Source organism: Meles meles, chromosome 2 (genome assembly GCF_922984935.1).
Source record: "Meles meles chromosome 2, mMelMel3.1 paternal haplotype, whole genome shotgun sequence".
Lineage (NCBI taxonomy): Eukaryota > Metazoa > Chordata > Mammalia > Carnivora > Mustelidae > Meles > Meles meles.
The window spans coordinates 72,408,245-72,434,893 of NC_060067.1; positions in this window are offsets into that span (position 1 = coordinate 72,408,245).

Sequence of the window (26,649 nt, forward strand, 5' to 3'; positions counted from 1 at the left end):
TCAACAAGAGAAAACAAACATTCCAATTAAAAATGGGCAAAGATGTAAAGAGTCATTTTGCTGAAAAAGAGAGACAGATGGCAGATAAGCCCATGAAACATTAACCCTTTAGGAAGTGAAAATTAAAACCACAGTGGGGTGTGTGTACATACCTATGAGAATGACTAAAATAAAAAATAATGAAATAGCAGTACAACAAATGATGGTGAGGATGTAGAGAAACTGAACCATTCACACATTGTTGGTGGGAAGGTAAAATGACACATTCACTCCGAAAAATAGCTGACAGTTTCTTCAAAACTTAAACCTGTAGATATCCTGTGAACCAGCAATTACATTCCTGAGCATGTATCCCAGAGAAATAAAGACTTATGTTCACACAAGGACCTATGCATAAATGTTCACAGAAGCTGTTTTCCAGATAGCCAAACACTGAGAGCAACCTGGATGCCCTTCAGTGCATGAATGGCTAAACCAACCATGGCATTTCCACACCATGGAACACCACTGAGCTACAAGAACAAATGAGCAACTGAGACGTGCAACATCCTGGCTGAGTCCTGGAGAATGGTGTTGAGTGAAAAAAGCCAGTCCCGTCAGGTTATATATTGAATGATTCCATTTACATAACATTCTGGAAATAACACAATTATAAACATGGATAAGAGGTGAGTGACTTCCGGGGATTAAAGGAGGTAGATGGGAGCAGGAGAAGTGGGTACAGCCATAAAAAGAGAGCGCGCGTGATCCTGATGGCAATGGAATTGTTCTGTATCTTGAGCGTATCAATGACAATTTCCTGGTTATACGTTGTACTCTAGTTTGGCAAGATGTTACCACTGAGGAAAACTGGGCAAAGGATATACAGGATCTATCGATATAGTCAAGTGTGAATCTACAGTGATCTCAGAATTAAAAGGTTAAATTAAATAAATTGCTAAAACTTACTGTCTTTAAAAAATGCTCATTTTTAAGAAGTTTTGTATAAAACCCAGAACTAAAATTCCCTATGGTATCAACAATGGAGTGGGAGAATGTCCCAGGTATCTATTGTATAATAAATTTTCTCAAAATTCAGCACCCTTAAAAAGATTCCTTTTATTTTACTCAGGATTTTGTAGGATAAGACTTCCGGATAGTGTTAGCTGGGAGCTTTGTCTCTGATCCGTGTGCCGTTTCCTGGAGTGGCTAAGGCTACATCTTCTAGATGCTTCCTTCCCTTCCTTCCTGGTGCCTTGATTCTCCTTGCCCTCTGGCCCTACACTTTGTCTCCTCCTCCAGGGCCTCTCCACAGAGCCAGGTCTTCTCACGGACTAATAGTCTTGGGCTAGTTGCACTTACATGGTGGCTGGCTTTCAGGAAGCAGGAACAGAAGCTCTTAGACCAGTAAGAGCTACACCTGACCAGGCATGCGTGTCACTTTTTGCCATATTCTATTGCTTAAAGTTATCATAGAGCCTTCCTACCCAGACTCCAGGTGGTGGAGAAAGAGATTCCAACTCTTGATGCAATGGGAGATAACATTGTGGCAATCCTTAGGAAATAAAATCTGCCCCAAAGGGAAGTGCAGAATTTATAAGGGCAGAAAAAGTTGATACATGCATTAATAATTCAAGGATAACCCCTAGAGGCATAGAATGAAAACTGTATAGCTTCCACCGATGCAGAAGAAAAAACTGAATGAAGAAAACGTGATGCAACAGAAAGCAGAAAACAAAAATTAGAAGCAAAGAGAAAGCATAGTAATAGGATAGCAAAAACAAATCCACATTTATCAGTAATCACGGTAAGTACAAATTAAAGTTGAAAGTCCTCAAATCTAGTGCTATGTTATTTTGAAGAGATACAAATTTAATATGAAAGGTTGATAACAAAGCGTAAAAGAAAAAACAAGAATAAGAGAAATATTTATCAGGCAAAAATTACCAAAAGAAAATTAATAGTTATTAATACCATAAAAGATAGAAACTACTATGAGAACTAATTTTTAAAAAACAAAATGAAACATTTATGCTAAGACAGAGAAAAAAAGTACAGAAGATCTGAGATGTGTAACTTTTTTTTAAAAGATTTATTTATTTATTTGACAGAGACAAAGCGAGAGAGGGAGCACACGTGGGGGGAGTGGGAGAGGGAGAAGCAGGCTTCCCAGCAAGCAGGGAGCCCTATGCAGGACTCGATCCCAGGACCCCAGGATCATGACCTGAGCTGAAGCCAGTTGCTTAAGGACTGAGCTACCCAGGCGCCCCTCAGTAATTTTCTATTACAATCTATTTGATCACCTGAGGTAGAAGAAGGGAAAAGATAGATATGGTGATCAGATCCCTCTCAATCTGAAAGCAGACCCAGTGGGAATGAGTCTCAGGATGGGAAGGGGATGAGGGGTATGCAACTGGGCATAGAAAGGGGGAGAAGCACAGTTTATAATTTTTGCCAAAGTTCCTCAGCAGGAGATGGAGGGAGTATGGAAAAGCAAAAGGAAGAGATTAAAGCATCAGCATTAAGTTGCATGATTAAGATGTAGGTTTATTTTCTATAACTGCCATAAACAGCTGTAACCTTGGCAACTACAGTCAACAAGGATCATTACCCTGTGACCACCTTAGTTGGGAAGGGTGGTTGTAAGGAGGGAATTGCCAAGAAAGGGGTGGTTTTCCAAATTTTGACATGTTTTGTTTTTGCTGGAATGGGAGCACAGAGTTCACATATAATTAAAACTATCAATATTCATTTAATTATAAATATAAATTTATTTAATTATAAATATTTATTTAATTAAAATATATAATTATAAATTATAATTATAAAGTATTAAAACTATCATACTTATTTAATTATAAATTTATTTAATCATAAATATATATAAAATATATATTAATTCTAAGTATATATTTAATTCTATATACCAATATTTATTTAATTATAAATATAAATTTATTTATTTGATTATAAATATATAAATATTATAATTTAGTTATAAATTATAAGTTTATTTATTTACAAATATATCTAATTATAAATATATAAATTTTATTATAAATATATTATAAATATATAAATACACCAAACACTGCAACAAACAGAAACCAGGATAGATTACTTCTCACAAGTTGCCCTGCTTCACAGCTTACATAAAACTTGTTTTTGTTATCTTACCTGATCCTTATGGCAGACTGGGGAGACATGTCTGTTAGTTTGTCTATCATGTATAGTATGTGTTGGTCCAGAAAGGATTTCAGAGCACTGAAAGAGATTCACAAACTGTGGCAAGATATCAGAAAATAAGTGGAAAAGATACACGATAGTTTGCTAAATAACAGATACCATTTATTTAAAAAAGCCCCAAATTTATACAGATACACATCCAACTCTTAACAAATTTATCATGACTAGCGAAATTATGAGTGGTTTTAATTTTTCTTTATGCTTTTTTATTTCGTTCATTTTTGAGAAATGATTTCTTTTGTAATGAAAAAAAATCTTTAATGTACCAAAAATATAAATGAAAAAGAGGAAAAATAGGAATAAAGAAAAAAACCTTCATAGCTTGTCCAAGGACAAAGGATGGAGTTAAGGATGAAACTCAAAATTAAAAATATACCAACGCACCTGTCAGAATGGCTAAAATCAACAATACAAGAGGCAATAGGTATGGGCAAGGATGCGGAGAAAGGGGAATCCTTTTGTACTGTTGGTGGGAATGCAAACTGGTGCAGCCACTCTGGAAAAAGCAGTATGGAGTTTCCTCAAGAAGTTGAAAACAGAAGAACCTTACAATCCAGCAATCACACTACTGGGTGTACTACCGACAGAATATAAGAATACCAATTCAAAAGGATACGTGTACCCCTATCTTTATTACAGCATTGTTTACAATAGCCAAGATATGGAAGCAGCCCAAGTAGTCACTGAACAGATAAAGACGTGGCACACACACACACACACACACACACACACACACACGCACACACACACACTGGAATATTATTCAGCCATAAAAAGAAGGAAATCTTGCCATTTGCAATGACATGGATGGAGCTGGAGAGCCTAATGCTAAGCAAAATAAATCAGAGAAACACAAATACCAAAATGATTTCACTCATATGGGGGAATTTAGGAAACAGGCAAAGGGAAAAAAATAAGGCAGGGGAGAAAACGAGAAACAGACTCTTAGTTATAGAGACAAACTGATGGTTACCAGAGGGAAGGCAGGGAGATGGGTTAAATAGGTGATGGAGATTAAGGAGCACACTTGTCATGGGGCACCTGGGTGGTGTAGTTGATTGGTGTCTGACTCTCGGCTTCAGCTCAGGTCTTAATCTCATGATTGTGGGATCGAGCCCCACGGCAGTGCGGAGTCGGCTTGAGATTCTCTGTCCTTCCTCTGCCCCTCCCACTCGTGCTCACGCTCTCTCTGAAATAAATAAGTCTTTTTAAAAAATGAAAGAAGAGGGGCGCCTGGGTGGCTCCGTGGGCTAAGCCTCTGCCTTCTGCTCGGGTCATAGTGTCAGGGTCCTGGGATCGAGTCCTGCATCGGGCTCTCTGCTCAGCGGGGAGCCTGCTTCACCCTCTCCCCTGCCTGCCTCTCTGCCTACTTGTGATCTCTGTCTGTCAAATAAGTGAATAACATCATTAACAAAAAAAAAAAGAAAGAAAGAAGAATGGAAAGGAAAGGAAAGAAGGAGCACACTTCTCATGGCTAACAGCAGGACGCTATAGGGCAGAGTGGAGTTACCATATTTGTACACCTGAAACTAATATAACACTGTATGTTAACTAACTAGAATTCAAATTAAAACCTTGTTAAAGATAATTTAAAAAAACCTTGTTAAAGATGAGTTTTTAAAATTTTAAATAATAATGATAAAAATTAAAATATACCCCAAACATGCAAAAAATTTCCAGAGGAGATCACAAATTGGTCTTAGCTTATAAAGAAAGGGACACCTGTGCCATTAGGCAATTCACATTGTCCATATATAAACCCTAACAAGTCGCTCAGAAGTACAATTGTTTTCAATATTCAAGAATGGTCAAAAATACCTCTCAAGTAATACTATAGACAGCACCCTTTTGAAGGAAACAGAAATTCAGATGAAGTAACTTGCAAGTTCTCAGTGGTAACTTGTCCCCACATTGGGGCAGCATCCTTCGCAGTTTAGAAATGGATGACATTTATCTTTTTAAAGAAGTTATTTATTTATTTATTTATTTATTTATTTATTTATTTGAGAGAGAGAGACAGCACAAGTGGGGTGAGAGGCAGAGAGAGAAGCAAGCTCTCTGCTGAGCAGGGAACCCTATGGGGACTTGATCCCGGGACTCCAGGATCATGACCTGAGCCAAAGGTAGATGGTTAACTGACTGAGACACCCAGGCACCCCAGAAGGATGGCATTTAGCTTCTTCTGCTTTCTAAGGGTGGTGCTAATGATCCAGATGAACCAAAAAGAAAGACAAGAAAGGCAAAGCTGCCTGGGACTCAGCAACCTGATGAGAAGCCACTAATGGACTACTCTGATGGTAATGCACAGCGAAGTCTTTCTCAAACATTCAGGGTCGAGGAAAAGTGCCCAAAAGCCCTCCATTTAAAGCCTCCTTTAGTGAGGTGCGTGGGTGGTTCAGTGGGTTAAGCCTCTGCCTTTGGCTCAGGTCAGATCCCAGAGTCCTGGGATCAAGCCCCACATGGGGCTCTCTGTTCAGCAGGGAGCCCACTTCCCCCCTCTTTCTGCCTGCCTCTCTGCCTACTTGTGATCTCTCTCTCTGTCAAATAAATAAATAAAATCTTTAAAAAAATAAAATTTAAAAAAAATCCTCCTTTAGCAACCAGTCCCATTTCATCTGCTCTTTGACAGCAGTCTATGAAGACTGAATTTCAAAATGCAGTGGTCAAAATACTACTACATTTTTTAGTGGAAGGAACTCCTTCTTGAGTCTTGAAACCCTACATTTTCAGTTATTTTTTAAAGAGATTTATTTATTTGACAGAGACACAGTGAGAGAGGGAGCACACGCAGGGGGTGGGAGAGGGAGAAGAAGGCTTCCCGCCAAGCAGGCAGCCCGATGCAGGTGTTTCACTCTTTGGTGTACACAAGGATAATTTAAAATAAAACATTAAGACACCAGCCAGTTCATGAACCTGTCTTGACTTTTGTAATAGAGTGTGTTTTCCAAAGACAGACACAACACTATGTATCCCATTCCACAGTGCTATTTACAATGGGACATTTGACTCTCTGGGACCTCTGAGAATACTTCTAGTGATTGGATGCATTGGAAGTGATGTTATGTGACTTCCAAGGCTAGATCATAAAAGGCAATACAGCTTCTGCCGTGCTTTCTCTTTAGGGATATGTGACCTGGAAGCCCAGCTGATCTATATGAAAATGGGCTATCTAGAAGCAAGTTAGATGATCTAGGGATGATCTAGAAGATGATCTAGGGATAGAGGCCAATACCCAGGGAGCCCCAAATGACCTAATTCCCAGCTATTCTTATCTTCCCAGCCCAGGCACCAGACATCACAGAGAGTAGGATTTCAGATGAATCCCGCTCACAGTCTTCAAGCTGCCCATCAGGGAGAGATGAGGTCTCTTGTCAACCTTGCCAAATTGCAGACTTGCGAACAAAATCATGTCGCTAATGTAAGTTGCCAAGTTTTGGGAGAGTTTTTGATAGTTGTAGCCACAGCTGATAATGAATGGAATCTTGTACTTACTTAAAGGATTACCTTTTGGGAGCAGAGAGACAGTAGGTGGAGAACAGGAGCATGAAGTGGAATCCAGAATGGGTATTTGGGGTATGAACACATTGATGATGACAGATTCTAAACTGACAGATACAATGAATGACTTAGATTTGGTAAACCTCGGGCAGACTTTGCTGGAGGTACCATGACTGGAGAAAGCAAAGGACAACAGCTGCAAGTAGACATTGCTCATTGGCCAGAAAGTTCAGGCAGGGGTGCCAGATCTAGGGCTGGAGACATGCAGGCAAACCCTCAGTGTCTCTGATGACCATGCCCAACTCCATTCACAGTCACCATCGCAACGGGGACTCTTCTCCGTATGGTCTACAGCCCTGCGTTCAGCTCATACCGTGCTTATGACGGCCTCCTGCTTTGAGTAGATGGAAATGCGCCCCTCTCTTCTAGATTTCTCTACCTCTTGACCTCTTGACCTCTTGCCTGGATTCAACTTCTCACTCCATTCATCACCTGATTTTATCCTCAAGTATGTGTACATTCTTCCTGTCTGTCTAGGCCACAATTCTTACTGTTACTTAATCGATATGATTGGATTCTATGTATTTCTTAACCCGGTGCCAGTCACATTACTAAAGTTATGGTAACAACATGTACCAGATTCTCTTAATCCTTTGCCTATTTTAGAAGTCTGAGTTGTTTCAAATCATGCTTTTTTGGGGCGCCTGGGTGGCTCAGTGGATTAGGCTACTGCCTTCGGCTCGGGTCATGATCTCAGGGTCCTGGGATCGAGCCCCGCATCGGGCTCTCTGCTCCGCAGTGAGCCTGCTTTCTCCTCTCTCTCTCTCTCTCTGCCTGCCTCTCTGCCTACTTGTGATCTCTCTCTCTGTCAAATAAATAAATAAAATCTTTTAAAAAAAAAAATCATGCTTTTTTTTTATAAATAACTGAGGATGAATGTCCTTGAATATCAATGCTTCTCTCCTTTCCTTTTCCCTTAGATAAATTTGCTAGAATTTGGAATGACTGGATCAAAATGTGAATACTGTGACATGCATAGATTTATATCTCAACCCTCAGAAAGACGTGAACAATAGTACTCCCACGACTCCCCCACCACGATGTTTCAGTCTACTTTGCTGCTACAAGCAGCCCCATCCTGGAAAATCAAATCTCTCTCACAGAGACCTCTTAGGACTAATAGAAACTCAGTTGGCCTAGAGCTCCTTGGGCAAAAATATGATGTCAAGGTCTTTTTAAAGGAACAATCCAGGGATGCCTGATTGGCTCAGTCGTTAAGCATCTGCCTTCAGCTCAGGTCATGATCCCAGGGTGCTGGGATTGAGTCCCACATCAGGCTTCCTGTTCTGGGCAAGCCTGCTTCTCCTTCTCCCTCTGCCGCTGCTTCCCCTGCTGTGTGCGCATGCCTCTCTCTTTCTGTCAAATAAATAAATAAAATCTTAAAAAAGAAGGAACAATCCAGAAATGTGAAATGTATGAAAGGTAAAACAAGAAAATCGAGGAAGAAAACAGTGCTAAAGACTAACGTGAAAATATGCTTTAGTCTCATAAACAATGATGGGATTGTAAAGCAAAACAATGAGTTCCATCATCTTGGCAAAGTCTTAAGACTGAAAATGTTCAGCATTGATGAGGATATGGGGAAACACCTTGACAGAATCATTGAGTTAGAATTATTATTTCAATGAACTTACTACTTATTAGTAATAGTCATGTATTCATTTTTGAGTTGTTAAAAATAAAATTGGTTAAAATTTCAGATTATCTGGAGGGTGATCATAAAATATAAAAAACTTGAATATACACTCTTGACCTCACAACTCTACTTCCAGAGTTTATTCTAGGAAAAGAACCAGACAAGTGTGAAAAAAATGTGTTTACCAACAAGGATGATCATTACAACATTATTTATCATCATAAGAACTGGAAACAATCCAGAGTCCAACAATAGTGACTTTTGTTCATTTTATTTTGCTAAACACATACCAAGTTTTACAAAGGTACTAAGAAAATCTTCCTGGGAGATTTGTTATTTTCTGGACCCAGGTCAACGTCACATGGCAACATAAACATTTTCTACAAGGTTTTTTCCCCTTGTCACAAATTCCATATGTACTGGCTTGAAAATAGGCCCAATACATCATATAAAAAAAAGATGTTAAAGGAAAAAATGTCTATCACACTCTTTCTTTCTTCCTTCCTTTCTTGTTTCTTTCTGTGAGGCATACTCTGTGGGTATGTGGTTATAAATCTCAGACCTACTAGTTGTTACCTCTAGAGGAAGATATTGTGTTAGAGATTTCTATATACTTACGAGTTGCTGTTTTGTTGCTGTTTCTTTCCATGAATTTTCAGACTTTTTATAATCAGCAAATATATCAAAGACATTTCCTTTTATTAAACAAAGCACTTCTTACTGATTTACTCATTAAACGAATAGCCTCTGAAGGCATACCTTGTGCCAGGCTCTCTCCTGGACAATGAAGCCCAAGATGAGTAAGAAGTTCTTGGAATCTAGGAGGAAAAACAAAGAGCTGGAAAGTTCCATGACTTTGCTAGCTTTACGTATATGTTAATGAATGATGCTTTGTGAATGAAAGGTAAACTGTATTGGGACCCCATGGAATTCTGAGGTCCCTCACCAGCTGAGCTCTTTACGGACACAATCTGCTATTGTGTAGATTTCTGTAAGAGGCTGAGAGTGGAGAAAAGAGAAGAAAGGATGAGTCATCCTTTCTGGTGTTCAGGAAGCCTGACACCCAGGTCTCCGGCCTTAGGCCAGGACAAGTGCACTATTAGAGATGGTGACAGCTTTCCAGGCTGAGGTGGAGGCATTCGGAGGTAGGTGTGATGGCTTCCTTTGAGGTAGAAAGCACTCTCTTCTTCCTGGCAGATTTGTTATTTTCTGGACACAGGCGAATGTCACATGGAAGTAGGAACGACGTCTACACGGCCTTTTCCTTTTCACAAGCTCTATGCAACTGACACACGGATTGTCTCCTATGTACATCAAAGCACAGAATCATAAACTGTTTACTAGAAGAGGGAAATTGATGTTTTCCAGAAATTGTCTGCAGAGAATCTTCATTATGACGGCAGCAGACCAAGACTGGCCATACTTCCAAGGCCTCAGGGTATGCCAGCTATCCCAAACGGTGACATGGGAGAAGGCAGCTGGACAGAGCAGAGCAGTGACAAGGCTCAGGCCAGCCTGGCTTCTGGACTTCAAAGGCATAAACTTGCGTTTTTTAAAGTCAGTGACATGTCTTGGTCTGCCTCTCATGCACTGCACACTGATGTCATTTGAGCAATTTCCCCCATTTTAGAAGGCAGTGCTGCAGACGCAGTGGAAACTTTGTTTTGACTTTATTTTTCTGGCATTAAGAGGGCCTACAGGGGCAGCTGGGTGGCTCAGTCGGTTAAGCATCTGCCTTTGACTCGAGTCATGATCCCAGTGTCCTGGGATCGAGCCCCACATTGGGCTCCCTGCTCTATAGAGAGACTGTTTCTCCCTGTCCCTTTCTCTGTGTGCTCTCTCTCTCTCTCAGATCAATCAATCAATCAATCTTTTTTAAAAGGAGGACTTACTTTCTCCTAAAAACTAGATAATCGCCATGTTGCTAATTACTATAATTTCTTAGCCCCAGTCAGCTTTGCAGGATTCAAAACAATTTGTGCTGCTTATTGTAGATTCTCTCAGAGCTCAGCCCAACCTGCTTTACGTCCTAAAGGACTCACAGAATCCTGAAAGCAATCCAAAAACTAAGAGTATCCAGAATAGTGAACACTACCTCAGATAGGCCTTCCTTCCTTATGTAAAGCTGGGCATGAATTCCTTGCCTTGCTCAAATGTGTCTACAGATTCTTGCTGGACTGTGAGGCCCCGCCTCCACCCCCCCACCGCCCCCCCCACCCTCTGCACTCCCCCTCACCTCGCCACCGCCACCCCCCACATGAATGAGCCAGATGCTGACTCAGCCATGGGCCAGGGCCCCAGCACTGACCTGAGAACCTAAGGATAACCAGTCACCAGTGCACAGGTTCTGCACTGACTGAAGCTACTCCATCAATCCTTTGATCCAGCTCATACTTATTTGGTATGTTCACTGTGCCCCTAGTACTGAGCATAGAAGAAAAAAAAAGAAAAGAGCCCAACACTTGGAATTTGACCCATGTGAAGACAGGTAAGATCTGTATGCAAATACTTCCAGAAGAGCTCCAAAAAAAAAATGTGGTGGGTTCTACAATGGATTTCATTTTAAAATGCTAAGATTTGCCTGGGGAAGAACAAGTCACGGCACCCTGAAGTTTCCTTAATTAATCATAAATTTTGGTTTTATTTGTTTGCTTTGGTTTATGGGTATCCTTCCCGCCAGCCATGCATAAGGGCAACTGCTTTCTTCACTGATACATCCTTAGTTTAACACAGAAATCTGCTAATTGAAAGGAAGAAAAGAAAAGAGGGAAGGAATAAGAAGAGAGAGAAAGAGAGAACATAGGGGAGGAAGGCAGCATACACAGCAGTTGAAAGCTTCATTTTGGAGCGCCTGGGTGGTTCAGTCAGTTAAGCATCTGCCTCCAGCTCAGGTCATGATCCCAGGGTCCTGGGATTGAGCCCTGTATTGGGTTCTCTGCTCAGTGGGAAGCCTGCTTGCCCTCCTCTCTCTGCTGCTCCCCCTGCTTGTGTTCCTTCTCTCACTGTGTCTTTCTCTGTTAGATTAATAAATAAAATCTTTAAAAAAAAAAAAAAGAAAGAAAGCTTCATATCTACAGACTGCCAGGTTTAAACCTCAACTCCTGTGAAGTATAGCTGTGTGACCTCAGGCAACCTGCTTAACCTCTCTGTGCTTTTGTGTTTTCATCCTAAATATCGAAGAAATAATAATACCTACCTCACTGAGTTGAACAAAACCTTGAGTTAGGGGCGCCTGGGTGGCTCAGTGGGTTAAAGCCTCTGCCTTCGGCTCAGGTCATGATCCCAGGGTCCTGGGATCGAGCCCCGCATCGGGCTCTCTGCTCAGCGGGGAGCCTGCTTCCTCCTCTCTCTCTCTGCCTACTTGTAATTTCTGTCTTTCAAATAAATGAATAAAATCTTAAAAAAAAACAAAAAAAAAACCTTGAGTTAATATTTGTGGGTTTAGAACAATGCCTGGACAGAATAAGCACTGAATGAGCATTTATTACATTTTTAAAACCACAAAGAGAAGAAATATTCATTGGGGAAAAATTAAGAAATGATTTTGAGAGCTGTTTGGGAGTTCAAATGTGTAGATCTTGGCAATCGTTTTGATGCTTTATGTTCAGAATAAAGAATAGAAAGTCAAGGCAGAGAGGCCGAAGCAACCAAAGCAAAGAATGCAAATCTCAGACTCACAGCCAGATGGAGCCTGCCGTGAGGGAAGCAAGTCCATGGGCACGGCCCCATTCAAGAAACCTCCTGTGCACACACACACACACACACACACACACACACACACGTACACATCTCCACTGCCATGGACTTTCAGGATGTATATAGTCCTCCTTCATTTGACCTGGAATTCCTGGGGAACGGAGACTGCTTTCTTCAGGCTGTATTCCCACTCACTTTGGCTGTATGACTTTGGACCAGTTGCTTGGCTATTCTGTGGCTCGGTTCCCTGATAAGTTTAAAGGTGATAGTGGCAAAGCTCTCTAACAGTCCTGTTGCACGTGTTACATAGGGCAAGGTTTTAAATGTGCTTTGTGCAATGCCTAGCACATTGTAAACCCTCGGGGACCATTGGCTCATATTATTATAAAAGCCAAGCATGTTTGTGAAACCAAACAAGGTAATGATATATAAAATGTATAGCTCAACTGGAATCAGAGATCATCGATGTGTCTACAGTGCATTTGGTAAAGAAAAAATGTAATTTAAGGGCTGCCTGGATGGCTCAGTGGGTTAAGCCTCTGCCTTCAGCTCAGGTCATGATCTCAGGGTCCTGGGATCGAGTGCCGCCTCGGGCTCTCTACTTGGCAGAGAGCCTGCTTCCCCTTCTCTCTCTGCCTGCCTTTCTGCCTACTTGTGATCTCTCTGTGTCAAAGAAATAAAATCTTTTAAAAAATTACTGTATAAAGAAAAGAAAAAATGTAATTAAAAAAAAAAGAAAAAGAAAAATGTAGCAGCCAAACAAGAATGAGAGCTACAATCACAAACCAGAGAGATCTCAAAAACATAATGTTGAAGGGAAAATAAGAAAAAGAGAGGTTTTTATGGCGCAATATCATGTATGTTTAAAAATTAAAACATTTAAAAAATTAGAATATTAAAAGATAGAAACAAGCACATGACACATTTCTTGGGGCTAGAGATATATAAATACATATTTGCAAGGTAGATGGGAAGAAAACGTGAAATAGGTGGAAGTGCTTAATTAAGCAAGGGACAAGAATGGGCGTAGAAATGGGAGATGGCTCTGACTGGGAAATGCCTCCCTCCAAAGACGCCACGCCCCAGTCCCTGGAACCTGTAACTGTCCCCTTAGTTGAAAGAAGGGGCTTTGCCGATGTAATTCACTTAAGGATCTTAGCGGGGGAGAGCAACCTAGGTGATCCGGGTGGGCCCTAAGTACAACCACAAGTGTCCTTAGAAGCAGAGGCAGAGGGAGATTTGAAACACACAAAGGAGAGGGTGACAGAAGATGGAGCAGAGAGAGATTTGAAGCTGCCGATCTTGAAGACTGGGATGATATGGCCATAGCCAAGGAATGCCAAGAGCCCCCAGAGGCTGGAAAAGGCTCCATAAAACCTCGAGAGAGAATGTGGCCTGACAGCACCTTGATTCCCACCCCGGGGATATTGATTTCAGACTTCCAGTCTCGGGAACTGGGATAGAATCAATTTCTGTTGTTTCAAGCCACTAAGTTTGTGCTCCTGTGTTATAGCTGCCACGGGAAATGAGCGATGAAGAAGGAAAATAAAAAGATAAAAAAGTCACTTTACATGGATGTATGGTTACAGATGGCTATGAATGGAGGCAGGTAGACCACGAAATTCGGTTCACCCACAGTCCTAAAAGGACAACAAAACAAACAAAACACTGACAATAGTCACATAAAATGCCATTGTTAATTATATTTCAAAATGTATTTAAACATTCCTCTTACGATGTCCTTAGGTGGTCCTAGAGGACTCCTTTAAAACTTATTCAACAGGGCATGCCTTAGTCGTTAAGTGTCTGCCTTTCGATGGGGTCATGATCCCAGGGTCCCGGGATGAAGCCCCACATGAGGCTCCCTGCTCGGTGGAAAGCCTGCTTCTCCTTCTCCCACTCCCCCTGCTTGTGTTCCCTCTCTCGCTGTATCTCTCCCTGTCAAATAAATAAATAAAATATTTTTTAAAAAATAAAACTTTTTTTTAACGTAGTTAGATGGAGCAGCTAACGCATCAGATTCCAAGTGAGCAAAGACATAAGCAGACATGTCATAAAAGAGGAAATGCAACAGAATAGCAAATATGAATATCGCTCAGCCTCCAGGCAACGCAGTTTAAAACAATAATGACATTTCATATTTTTGCCCATCAAAATGACAGATTTCTTTATTCACTGTAAATTTTATATTTTTCACACTTTATTTTTAGCCTGCTTTTTCCCACTTAGCAATTTATCGTCTAAACATGACTTTGAATGAAATGAGTAAAATAAATACTGAAAAAAAAAGTGAAAAAATTGGCAGTATCCCACATTGCTGACAGCTGTGTCCTTGGAAGAAGAAATCTGGCAATTCGGAGAGCCTTATATCTTTTTAGTGGCTTTTTCTTCATTTCAGTTTTACTTCTAATGTTTTCTAAGGAAGTGATTCTAGTTGAGGAAGCACAGTGATCATCATAGAATCTAAAAGAACAAGAATGAACACAAAGACGTGGCCCATGGCTTGTTTGTTGTTGTTGTTGTTGTTGTTTGGCTTGCTCTTTTTTAAAAATAAAGTTTTATTGGAACACAGCCACATTTATTTGTTTACATATTGTTCGTGGCTGCTTTGTACCAGTCTGGCAATGCTGAGTAGTTGTAAAAGAGATATATGTCTCACAAAGCCAAAAACATTTACTGGCTGGCCCTTTATAGAAAGAGTATGCTCATTCCTAGTTTGGATTTGGGGACTGGGTTAGTAAACTACACCCAGTATGATTCCTGGACTATTTTGCCTCCCGTGAGAAAAACGTTCATGGGAAGTTTGTAAAAAACAAAAAACAAAAAAACAAAAAAAAGGAAAAAATGTTCCATGCTATGAGAAGACAAGAGGATACAGTATAACAGGAATTATAGCATTACATTTATGTAATCATGATAGTTACAATCATTTTATAAAAAGACTGCAGGGAAGTATGACAAAATGTTAATATTAGTTATCTTCAAGTGATGGGTAATACATGTGATTTTATTTTTGTACTCTCTCTCCTGTGCTTTTCTTCAATTTATGTTAATTCAGTTATTCAGTGTATATTAATGAACTTATTTCACCTTAAAGCATAAAGATAAATATCAATTTAAAAATTGAAACTAATATTAAGTGAGCCTCCAGTTCACTAGATTTTACAGACTCTTAGATTAAAGATACGGTTATGTATCATCATTACATGCCATGTACTTCCCTTCCCTAGTACTTCCGGCCCCCTAAAGAGAACACAGATTTTATTTCCATTCAAATGTGTACTACAGGAAGGGTCTTTCTCCGTTTCTACCCTCTTCTGGTGGGTGGACAGATGTCGGCATCATTTCTGGTCCCTGTCCTATTTTATAAGAAAAAAGGGAGGAGTTCTAGAGAAGAAACACATAGAATTCTGCTAAGGTGTGTTAATCACTGGCAGCAAGTTTGGCCTCAAAGTCCCTTTTCCTTCATTTCTTTATTATCTGCTTGTGACTTGACACCACTTCCAGTCTCGGGAACTGGGATAGAATCAATTTCTGTTGTTTTCCAAGGGAAAACAGATGAACTGAAATAAATGAATGACAGCCTGGGCCAGAGAAGGAAGAAGCAGAAGTGAGGTTTTGAGGCTAGGCAGACAAGGAAGGAGATGGGGGGACAACAGCAGATGACTCCTTCCTTCCTTCTGAGGTCGACGCCGTGTCGATTAAAGCTCCCAGAGGAGAGAAGCAGAGATCTGTCTCCCATCCTCCTCTCGATGTGTACATGTGAACTTAGCTCAGAGTTGAAGTAAAACTTCTCCCCACCCATCAGAATGTTGAGTTTAGCTAAAGAATTATGCTTAATTCAAAACCATCAAACATAAGGAGCACAGTGAGTAAGACAGAAGTGAGAACAAAGTTACACTCAAAAGGGAGAGATCAGTCAAAGTAGCTTCACTTCCCATAATCACTTCCTATTATCTGTAAGGCCTAGAAAAATTGCAGCATTGAGCTTTCTGAACTGACTGGGGAGTAAAACAGTTTCCCAGTCTTTGGGAGAAAGGGTTGGGGTTGCCGATTTGGTTCCAATTCGACACAAGTCGCTCCAAATCACCAGGTAGCCGCAGGCCCTCATTCCTCTGCCCGCTCAGCCTGTGTACACAACTCACTGAGCCAGAGTGAACACCAGACAGTTGGGGGATGGGCAGCGTGGAAAAGTGAGCAGGAGAAAGTGATGGCCACATATCCATCATGCACCAATTTGCCACTTACTAATCACATCTCATCTATCAGCCCCACAAACAGATTAAACTTAATTCCCTTCCTTGGAGCCAATATCTGCCACTAAGAGCATCATTTGCTCTCTTTGCATCTCTCTTCCTTCATGAAAAATTTCCCAAACTCCAAAGTGGGGTCTAGAAAGGAAGCCTGACTTGGAGAGACTCCGTTCATTTCTTTTTCTTTTTTTTTTTTTTTTAAGTTTTTATTTATTTATTTGACAGACAGAGATCACAAGTAGGGAGAGAGGCAGGCAGAGAGAGAGGAGGAAGCAGGCTCCCCGCCAAGCAGAGAGCCCGATGCGGGGCTCGATCCCAGGACTCTGGGACCATGACCTGAGCGAAAGGCAGAGGCTTTAACCCACTGAGCCACCCAGGCGCCCCTCCGTTCATTTCTTTAACAAATGTTTATTGAGCACCAACTAGGTTCCTAACACAGTTCCAGTCTTAGGGGGATACAGCAGAGAGAAAATAAATAAAGATCCCAAAACTTGTGGGATTTTAGATTCAAACAGGGTCAGGGACACTAGGGAGCAGAGATAGTAAGTAAATGATGTTGGAAGATATAAGTGATGTGGACAAAAAGGAAGTAGGAGAGGGTCAGAGGGAATGGAGAGTGGGTGTGGAGGGCTCCGTCAACACCATTAAAGAGGATGGTCAGGCCAAGCCTTATTAAATAAGTGAGCAAAGACTTGAAGAACCTGAGGGAATTAGGAAAGGAGCAGTCCTCCTGCTATGAGTTAATTGCTTTTCAGATATTCTTCCCAGGACCTTCACGATGGAGCGGTCGGTGTGCAATCAAGTCTGGCTCCTTTTCCCAAAAACGAATAGAGAAACCATGTCAAGCCCCAAGGGAAAATAATCACTACAGTGCAGTCTTGAGCCAGGACTTCCTTTTCTTTACCACTGCATTTCTAGAGCCTGGCACGTAGAAACCACTTGATCAATCTTTGTTGAGTGAAGGACTAAACGATTACTTGCTATCCATAAATAATGTGCAGTTGGAGACACAGTGCCCAAGGACATCGGAGCAATGCTTCAAGTATGCTGTGCTGGTTTCCCGAACTGACCCTCACCTTCCTGCTGTGCTTGCCCAGACCAGAAGTGTACATCGCTGGTGCTGGGAGAAAGGGAGGTGCTTGGGAACATTTCTCCAGTGGCAACACCTGATTTATCCCGGGGGTGTCCACAGCTTTGTTCTCTTTAAATTAACTTATGAACTACTTATGCCATGCCTATTTTAAGCTAGCCAGGGCTAAGTCCTAGAGTGATGGAAGTTAGGTCGTGTGCAATGGAAGGCAGCCTCCAGGATGGTCCTAATGATCCCTGCCTCCTGATAGTCATGCCCTATGTAAGCCTGTTCTTTTGAGTGGGTGGGATCTAGTAACTGACTCATCTCTAAACAAATCCAATATGGCAAAAAGGGACGGTGGATCACTTTCAAGATTACATTACAAAAAGACTCTAACTTCAGTCTTGTTCATCATCTCTCACTTTCTGTTTTCTTTCTCTCTAGTCCTTGCTCTGGGGAAGCAAACTGCCATGTTGTGTGTGGTCCCATGGAGAGGTCCACATGGTAAGGAAGGGATGTCCCTGACGAAAATAGCCTGCAAAGACTTGAGGCTGCCCCACTCCAGGTGAGTGAGCCTTGAAGCTGATACTTTTTACAGTTGAGCTTTGAGAAGGCCAGGGCCCCAGAAATATCTTGATTGCAGTCTCTGAGAAGCCCTGATCTGTGCCTAGGTTTTTGACTCTCAGAAATTATGATAGGGGGTACCTGGGTGGCTCAGTTGGTTAAGCAGCTGCCTTTGGCTCAGGTCATGATCTCAGGGTCCTGGGATCGAGTCCCACATCGGGCTCCCCACTCAGCAGAAAGCTTTCTTCTCTCTGTCCCTCTGCCTGCCACTCCCCCTGCTTGTGCACTCACTCTCTCTCTCTGTCAAATAAATGAATAGACTCTTCCAAAAAAAAAAAACAAAGAAAGAAACTAATAGGATAAGGTTTGTTATTTTAGGGGTTATTTGTTATGCAGCAGCAGATAACTAATACACATGATCTACCCTCAAACAAAATATGGTGAGGTTAGTGACACATGAGTGATAAAAGCAAAGTATTTGGAATAGAGGGGCTCACAAGAATAAGAAATAGGTGATGCTGGATTATAACAACAAATTACTTAATAACCTCACATTTCACTGGGTGCTTCCTCAACTGTCTCATTCGATCTCTACAATAAGCCTAAGGATGATACCATTTGACTAACTAAACATTAAATACTAATCAATCTAGTCATTCAGTAAAAATTTTAAGAGTCGGGGCGCCTGGGTGGCTCAGTGGATTGAGCCACTGCCTTCGGCTCAGGTCATGATCTCAGGGTCCTGGGATCAAGCCCCGCATTGGGCTCTCTGCTCTGCGGGGAGACTGCTTCCTCCTCTCTCTCTGCCTGCCTCTCTGCCTAACTTGTGATCTCTGTCTGTCAAATAAATAAATAAAATCTTTAAAAAAAAAAATTTTAAGAGTCAAATATGTACCTGTGATCGGTACAAAAGAAAAGATCGGTACTATGGCTTACTATATACGCCATAGTAAGTGCCCTCAGAGAACCCGAAATAGTTTAATACCTTAAATAAACAGTAAATAGATCTATAGACCTTGCAGTCCAATGTATTAGAGACTGTAAAGAGGTGTGCAGAGAATACTTGATAACCCAAAGGAGGGAATGATGAACTTTTCCAGAGGACCTAAAAAATACTCAAAAATTGATTCTTTTTTTTTCTAGCCTTATTATAGTATGTTTGGCCAATAAAAATAAAATCATGTATTTTTAAGGTATACAACATGATGTTTTGATATATGTATCCGTTGTGAAATGATTAGCACAATCAAGCTAGTTAGTGTATCTGTCACTTCACGTAGTTTTCATTTGTGTGGTGAGAATGCTTCAGATTGATTCCCTTTTAGCAAATTTCAGTATACAGTACAGTATTGTTAACTATCACCGTCACGCCGACATTAGATCTCCAGAAGGATGAGTTGGAAGTTTACCAGGTTATTGGATCCCAGAAAGGATGGGCAGGGAGGGAGAGAAGAGCATCTCAGGCAAGTGGGGAGGGGATCACGTGCAATGGTATGCAGTTTGAAATAGTAGAGTCTCTTACAGAAGATGACGATTCCACCTGGACAGAGAGTGGGGTACATATAAAGAACAAATTGGCAAATGAAAGGGTGGTCTTTCCGATTTGTCTCTTCTGGCCTTTATGCTATGCTTTTTCTAAGATGTCACATTATCTTTTCTAGTCTTTCTCAGTCTCATTTCCTGATTTCTCTTACTCCTTCATGAGATTTGATGGTCATTACAGATCACTGGGGAACAAATCAGAAGCCAGGAGGGGGCTCAGTCCAAGTGGCAAGTAAATTAGGGGGTAAACTGATGTTCTGAAGGCGGATAAAAAGGTGGCAGAGAGAGAGGAAGAGAGGGAAAGATGAAGAGGGACACAAGTAGCTTGAGGAAAGAGCAGGATTAAAGAAAAAGATTATCCACTGAGCCACCCAGGCGCTCCAAAGAAAAAGATTATCCAAAAGTGTGGGGGAAATTAGAGAATTTTTGTATCTAGATTGTACGGAGCCAGATCAGAAGGAAAGATTTACATGTGCTATATTAGGTGAAGACCAGGAAAAGCTAAAGGTTTTAAGAGAAGAAATAGATTCTCTAAAATATAAACCAACATACCTCCTAATACGATACAGTAAGAAAGGCAATTCACCACCGTGGTGGTCTTCCCCCAAACCTGTAAACCCATTCTAATCATACGTTACAAGTTCTGACAAACTGAGGGACATCCTACAAAATGTCTGATTAGTACTCTTCAAAAATGGTCACAATTGGTCTTCTTTTTTTTTTTTAAGATATATTTATTCATATATTTGGGAGAGAAAGAGCAGAACGAGGGGAAGAGGGAAAGAATCTCAAGCAGACTTCCCTCCAAGCACAGAGCTGGTCACAGGGCTGAATCCCACAACCCTAAGATCATGACCCCAGTTGAAATCAGAGTTGAATGCTTAACTGACTGAGCCACCCTGACGCCCCAGTCCTAGTCAGTCTTTGAGAAACTGTCACAAAGCAGAGGAGACTAAGGAGACATGATGATTGAATATAATATGATATCCTTGATGCGAGCCTAGAACAGAAAAGGGGCATTAGTGCAAAAGCTAATGAAATCTGAATAAGGTGTGAAGTTTAGTTAATAGCAACATACCAATGTAGGTTTCTCAGTTTTGATAAATGATCTGAGTAATCCAGGATGATAACATTAGAGGAAACTGAATCATGCAAGAATTTACTATATCATCTTTGCAATTTATATGTAATCTAAAAATATTCCCAGTTAAAAAGTTTATTTTTGAAAATGAGAGGCCAGTGGTGAAGTCTAGATTATGGCTTATGTGAACTAATTTTTCAGTTGGCTTCACCATTTACAAATCAACTTTCACAGCCCTGTGTACCCAATCTCTTGAGTACGTTCTTTAAGGAAAGGTACAATCTTCTGAGAAATTTCCAAGACAGTCCTAATGTAAGTGGTACATCAAAAGCATATTTGGCACAGGAGAATATAAGGCACTTACAATAGTCTCACATAAACAGTTAGTAAATGAGAATAAGGAAATATTGAGAGCCTGATGAAAAATATCAGAGACTATGCAAGCTGGAGACAGAACTCATACTTGAGCATTTTCTCCTGGTCCTTAATCTGTGGTCTAAATAAAGATGCTTTCTAAATAAGTGAATGAATGAATGAATGAATACTGAGAGAGTTTACTACCTACAGACCCTTACTAAATTGACAATAAAATGACTACTAAATCATGTAAATTGGGAGGGACTGACCAAAGTTAAAATCGTCAACAGTGTGAATTTATTTCAGAGGAAGCTGAAGATGCCAATTAACTTTAAACTTGGCTAAGACAATTACATTAACTAATTTAATTTTGCACAGCAAAATTTCAAGGCAACCCTATGACCTCCAAAATTAGACTTGCTTTCCCCTTTCAGAGGGAATTAGACCGACACAGAAGCTTCTCATTTTCTCTGTTCCTCTTTTTAAACTCTACTTCTCCCTAGAACTAGAGAATTCTCAGGCCCATTAAAGCCACTTTCCTATGGCATCGGAGGACCAAGAATTACATAAAACAAAGAAATGAAGAACTAAAGATAATAATCCAATGAACTATAGATCCAAATCCAGCAGAAATAAGACCAGAGTTGTCCTCTCAAGCTACCACAAAGATCTGGAGAAAGAAATTTCTCAACGTATTCCATGCCCCAACTGCATTGGATTGTGGGTTATTTCTCAAATACACCACGCTTTTCCATGACACAGTGAGTTTCTTCATGCTGTTCCCTCACCAGACTGCCCTTGCACAGAGCGGAAGTCTGGAACCAGTCCTTTGCTCCTGGTTCCCAGAAGGAACTAACCCTGATCTTGGACTTCGAGCCTCCAGAATTGTGAGAAAATAAGTGTCTGGTGTTTGAAACAAGTCTATGGTACTTTGTCATGGCAGCCCAAGCAAGATAATACACTAGCCCTCAGAGAGAGCCTGACTGAGAAGAAAGGTGACACACAGGAAAACGGGTGAGAAATGGTAAAAGACAGAGCCCTGCATGTAGTTTTTCCTCAGATCTACCCAAGACCTTTCAGGAACCCGGGCTAATAAATGCCTTTTTGCTAAAAAACATTCTGAGTTGGTCTTCTGTCATTGCAACGAAAAAGCCCTCACTAATAGCAGTGCATGTGTTCCAAAACCTGCCTGGGATAATATTTCAGCACATAATTTCCTTGTTTCTGATAAGTATTTCCTTTTTCTAAAAAGGGCAATTAGCTTCCCTTCCATTTTGAGTATGTCATGACATGAGAGAATGGACTGTAACCTCAGGCGCTAGCAAGCCGTCTTAGGACATAGTGGGTTTTTTAATCAGACTCTTAAGTAGGGAAGTCCAGGCTTATGAGAAAAGGAATATGAAAGGGAATGCCAATCCAGAGTGAATTTTAGAATAGGCATATCTCAATGCGATGGAAAGCAAATTAAATTTATAGTGGGAATACCTCCGTTCCATGAGCAAATCATCTTAAGTATGATATGGTGGAGAGATCCTGGGATTTGGGACCAGAGGATCTTAGGTTTACACCCAGTTTTGGTGCTTTCTGTGTAGACTGAGGCAAGTAACAACCTCAGCGAGGAACAGAGTACCAGATTCTTTGTCCGTGGAATGGGGCTCGGGAAGTCCCTAGCAGGGTTGACACCGAATCAGTGGTTATGTGAGTAGAGCAGCTGCCACCATGCCCGGCACAGAGGAGGTGCTGGAAAAATGGTAGCAAAACCTCACCTTTATTCTTATTGAGCTAATTATTTACACCTAGGGTCCTCGGTTCTTTGATCTGTGAACTCTGGATAATCACCCTTGCTGGCAATAGGATTCTTACGGAGATCCAAAATAGTTTGCAACTCGAAACCGTTTTGTTACATATATTTATCTCAGATAGAAATGTAAAGGCGTGGGATGCGTCGGTGGCTCAGTCGGTTAAGCCGCTGCCTTCTGCCTTCCGTTCAGGTCATGATCCCAGGGTCTTAAGATCGAGTCCTGCATGGGGCTTCTTGCCAGGCAGGGAGCCTGTTTTCCACCTCTGCCTGCCGCTCTGCTTGCTTGTGTGCGCTCTCTCTCTTTCGCTCGCGCTCTCTCTCTGATAAATAAATAAATAAATAAAATCTAAAAAGAAAAAAAGAAGAAGAAATGTAAAGAAGTTACTAATATAAAGTCAGTGATTAAGAGACCCCCGATTCCTGCATCTAAATGCGGCTTTCCATAGCTCCAGTTTCATGGGAAGGAACCGGCCCCTCTTAAGCAAGTGGGCAGGACTCCAGAGTGAAGCCAAGCCCGGGGGAGACCACCCATCAGGCCAAACCCACTGCGGAGACTCCTGCACGGTCTGCACCTCCAGCTCACCACGAGGCATGCGCACATAAACCGGAACTGAATTAGGGGAACCGAGCCAACCACAATCGGAAAAACAGAAGGTGCTCTAACTAGTAAACAAATGTGCATTTTTTTTCATACATTGCCCCTGCTTTTCGATGCTAGAAACGAAAACAGCACAGTTGATATTGAAATGATCTGGACAGCAAGAGTGCACCTGACCTTGCTTAACGAATGTCTTGAAATAGTCTCGGTAACCACCCAAATGGTAGGAGATGCTCCCGCTCCACTCTGTGCCTTGCTGTTGGCCCTTAAGGAGTTCTCTTCTGTTACTGAACTGACGGTGAGTCATCGCCCCAAAAATAGCCAGGGAGAAGTTAGCTTGCCAGAGTCCAGAAGTGATCAGTGATGAGGCACCATGGTTTCCAACAATTTTATCCATGCCAAACATAGAAGCACTCACCTTGACAGCGTGGAGTCAAGTGAGCTTTTTTAAAGACAATATGTTCTAAAAGGAACATCCAAAACCATGGGGCTACCTCTCACATTTTCAGAGGAGGGCTAGCTCATTAAAGCAAACACCACAAGTGGTGTTGAAGGGAAAGAAGAATCAGACAAGGCAGAGTTTGGGGGCTGACCCAGCGGGAGAGGTGGGCCACACGCACTTGGCCTTGTGGATTTTACAGGGTGATGGCTTGTAGGTTTACTGGCTGCAGGCGTGCTGTGTTAGCATCAGGGAGGCCAGTCTTCCTTGCACCATGCCCAGCTTTCAGCTGAGGACAGACACAACAGAAGACAGCTAGTTCACGGAAAGAGAGAGCCAGCCCTGAGCCGTGTCCTCGCTGTGGGATACCAATGCCCTAAGAGCAGTAAGGACCACCCAACAACACCATTTCCGTCTGGGAAACAGACACTGAAAATACAGCCTCAGTTTTCTTAGTGTGTTCTTTCTTCCTGCCGGCTACATTTTGGTCTGTTTTCTCAATTACATCAGAGGGAGGGAACTCTTATTTTTTTCCAGCTTAACAGCTTGGTTGATAAAGTCGGGATAAAATTACATTTGAGAAATGATTTGTGAATAACGCTTACTGTTAGCACAATGTCCCTCTGAATAGATAAGGAAATAAAGGTTGGACACCAGGAAACCTTCATTTAGATAGCATCTGTCCCATAAGCAGCTAGTTCTTGAGGAAGATAGTCAAGTCTTAGTTTCCTCATCCATAAGACGTGGTCCATGTTTTCTTATAAAAAAAAAAAAAATGCATTCAGGTCTTAGGTCAGTGTGGCTCTGTGAGCTTAAGAACATTACAAAAATGTGCAATTATTAGTAATAGCAAGAAAGGATACTTAGATATTGCTGACAGTGCTCCCTGAGAAGTCCAGTTGATAGCAGATGCATACACAAAAGGCACCTAGCTGCTCTCAAGGGGTGAAGACATCCTTCCTAACAAGAACAAAAGAAATTACACACACACACAGTGGAATCCTGAAGATAGGAAGTTCATCTTTTAATACCTTTCTTTGGAAGAAACCCATTAGAAAAACAAGCTGCGTCTTTGCAATCTTTTTGTGGAAGAGCAAATTTACAGCAGCAAGCGGAAGCTTTGTTGAAATCTAAGAGGATTGTGTCCAGTGAAATCTCCAAGCCTCCAAATTAAACTGGAAAAAGAACAGCTAGCAGTCTTTTTAGTGATGTCACGACTTGAGATTTGGCACCAGTTGATGGGTATTCGGGAGGCTTTATTTTGGTGATTTGCTAGAACACATTTATCTGGTTCATTTTCACCTCCTTGGGTGATGCCTTCTGCTCCCCACTCAAGCCATGTTGGGCCTGGGAGAGAACCCCCCAGACAGATACTTTATGCCACTCCTGGACATTTATTTCCTTTTTTTTTTTTCCCCCTGCTCTGGCTCTCTTCCACAATTTTGCAAACAAAGCCGAATGAGGATGCTTTTCCTCTACCGCCCGGGGTTGGCCATCAAAATCACACTGAGCCCGCAGAGATCTGCTTCAGAATAGCTGTGTTAAAGTGGGGCACGTCCTTCCTGTGCCACCCTCTGTCACCATGATTCCAGACGAGACTTGCCTTTGGTTCCCAGTGCCATGTAGTGTCTCGTGTGTGAAAACCATCCTTTACATTTCTGCTCATTGTTCTCCCATCTGAGACCGAGGCACAAGTCCATGGGATTAGCAGGAGAAACTGAAGGAGAGCCAATACTGTCCTCCAAATTCTCATCCCCTTGGTCCTATCCTGATTGCTTTCTCACATCTTCTGACCAGTTACCTCAGGGCCTTGCTTCAGCTATGGCTCCATAATCAGCTCACTCTAATGAGTTTCGCTAAAGCTTTTGCTAAATGACCATTGTAAATACTTAGTCACTCCTTCATCACCAGCATCCCAAATCTGGTCCATTCTGGTGGCAGCCTGATGGCAGAGGCTGGGTCACCAGACGCAGCAGTGAGTAGTAGAGGAAGTGCTAGCTTGGGTTCTGGCAAAAACCAGCACGATCCCAGCATGGGTGTTAGATTTCCATTATTTGTAGGATTTTCTTCCAAATTTTCTTCTCCTGGTGCTGAAATCCAAACCATGTCCATGAGTCACAGTCCAGTGATGTTCTGAAAACAGTTTTGTTTTGTTTTTTTCTAGATTTTTAAATTTTTTATTTATTTGACAGAGAGAGAGAGATCACAAGTGGGCAGAGAAGCAGGCAGAGAGATAGAGGGGGAAGCAGGCTCCCTGCCGGGCAGAGCGCCTGATGCCGGGCTTGATCCCAGGACCCTGGGATCATGACCTGAGCCAAAGACAGAGGCTTAATCCACTGAGCCACCCAGGTGCCCCTGAAAACAGTTCTTCACATCCATTTAGCTAAAATGAATTCCAGTTGCATCTCTTTCCCCAATCAAAAATGTTAAGTTCTGTAAACCAAAATGTCCGAGCAAAGCAAATCTCCTTAACATTAGAATAGTGCTTTGTATGATGTGAGAAAATTCTTCTTTTTAAATATTTTACTTTTTTGAGAAGAAAGAGCATGAGTCAGGGAAGGGGTAGAGGGAGAGGGAGAAGCCGGCTCCCATGTGGGGAGACATCTCATTGGCCCTATAGTCATGCCGTCATATCCAGATACCTAAAGGATACTGCCAGTGTGTGACAGAAGCTGCCTTCCTCATTCCTCGTTCACCAGATGTTTGTGAAGCGCTCCATCATCTTGTCCCTAGGGGGCTCACCACCAGCAGGGAGGCTCTGTAGCAGCCATCCAAGGCCCAGGGAAACACTGACTCTACCACCTTCCAGAAGAACTGGTCACTGTCA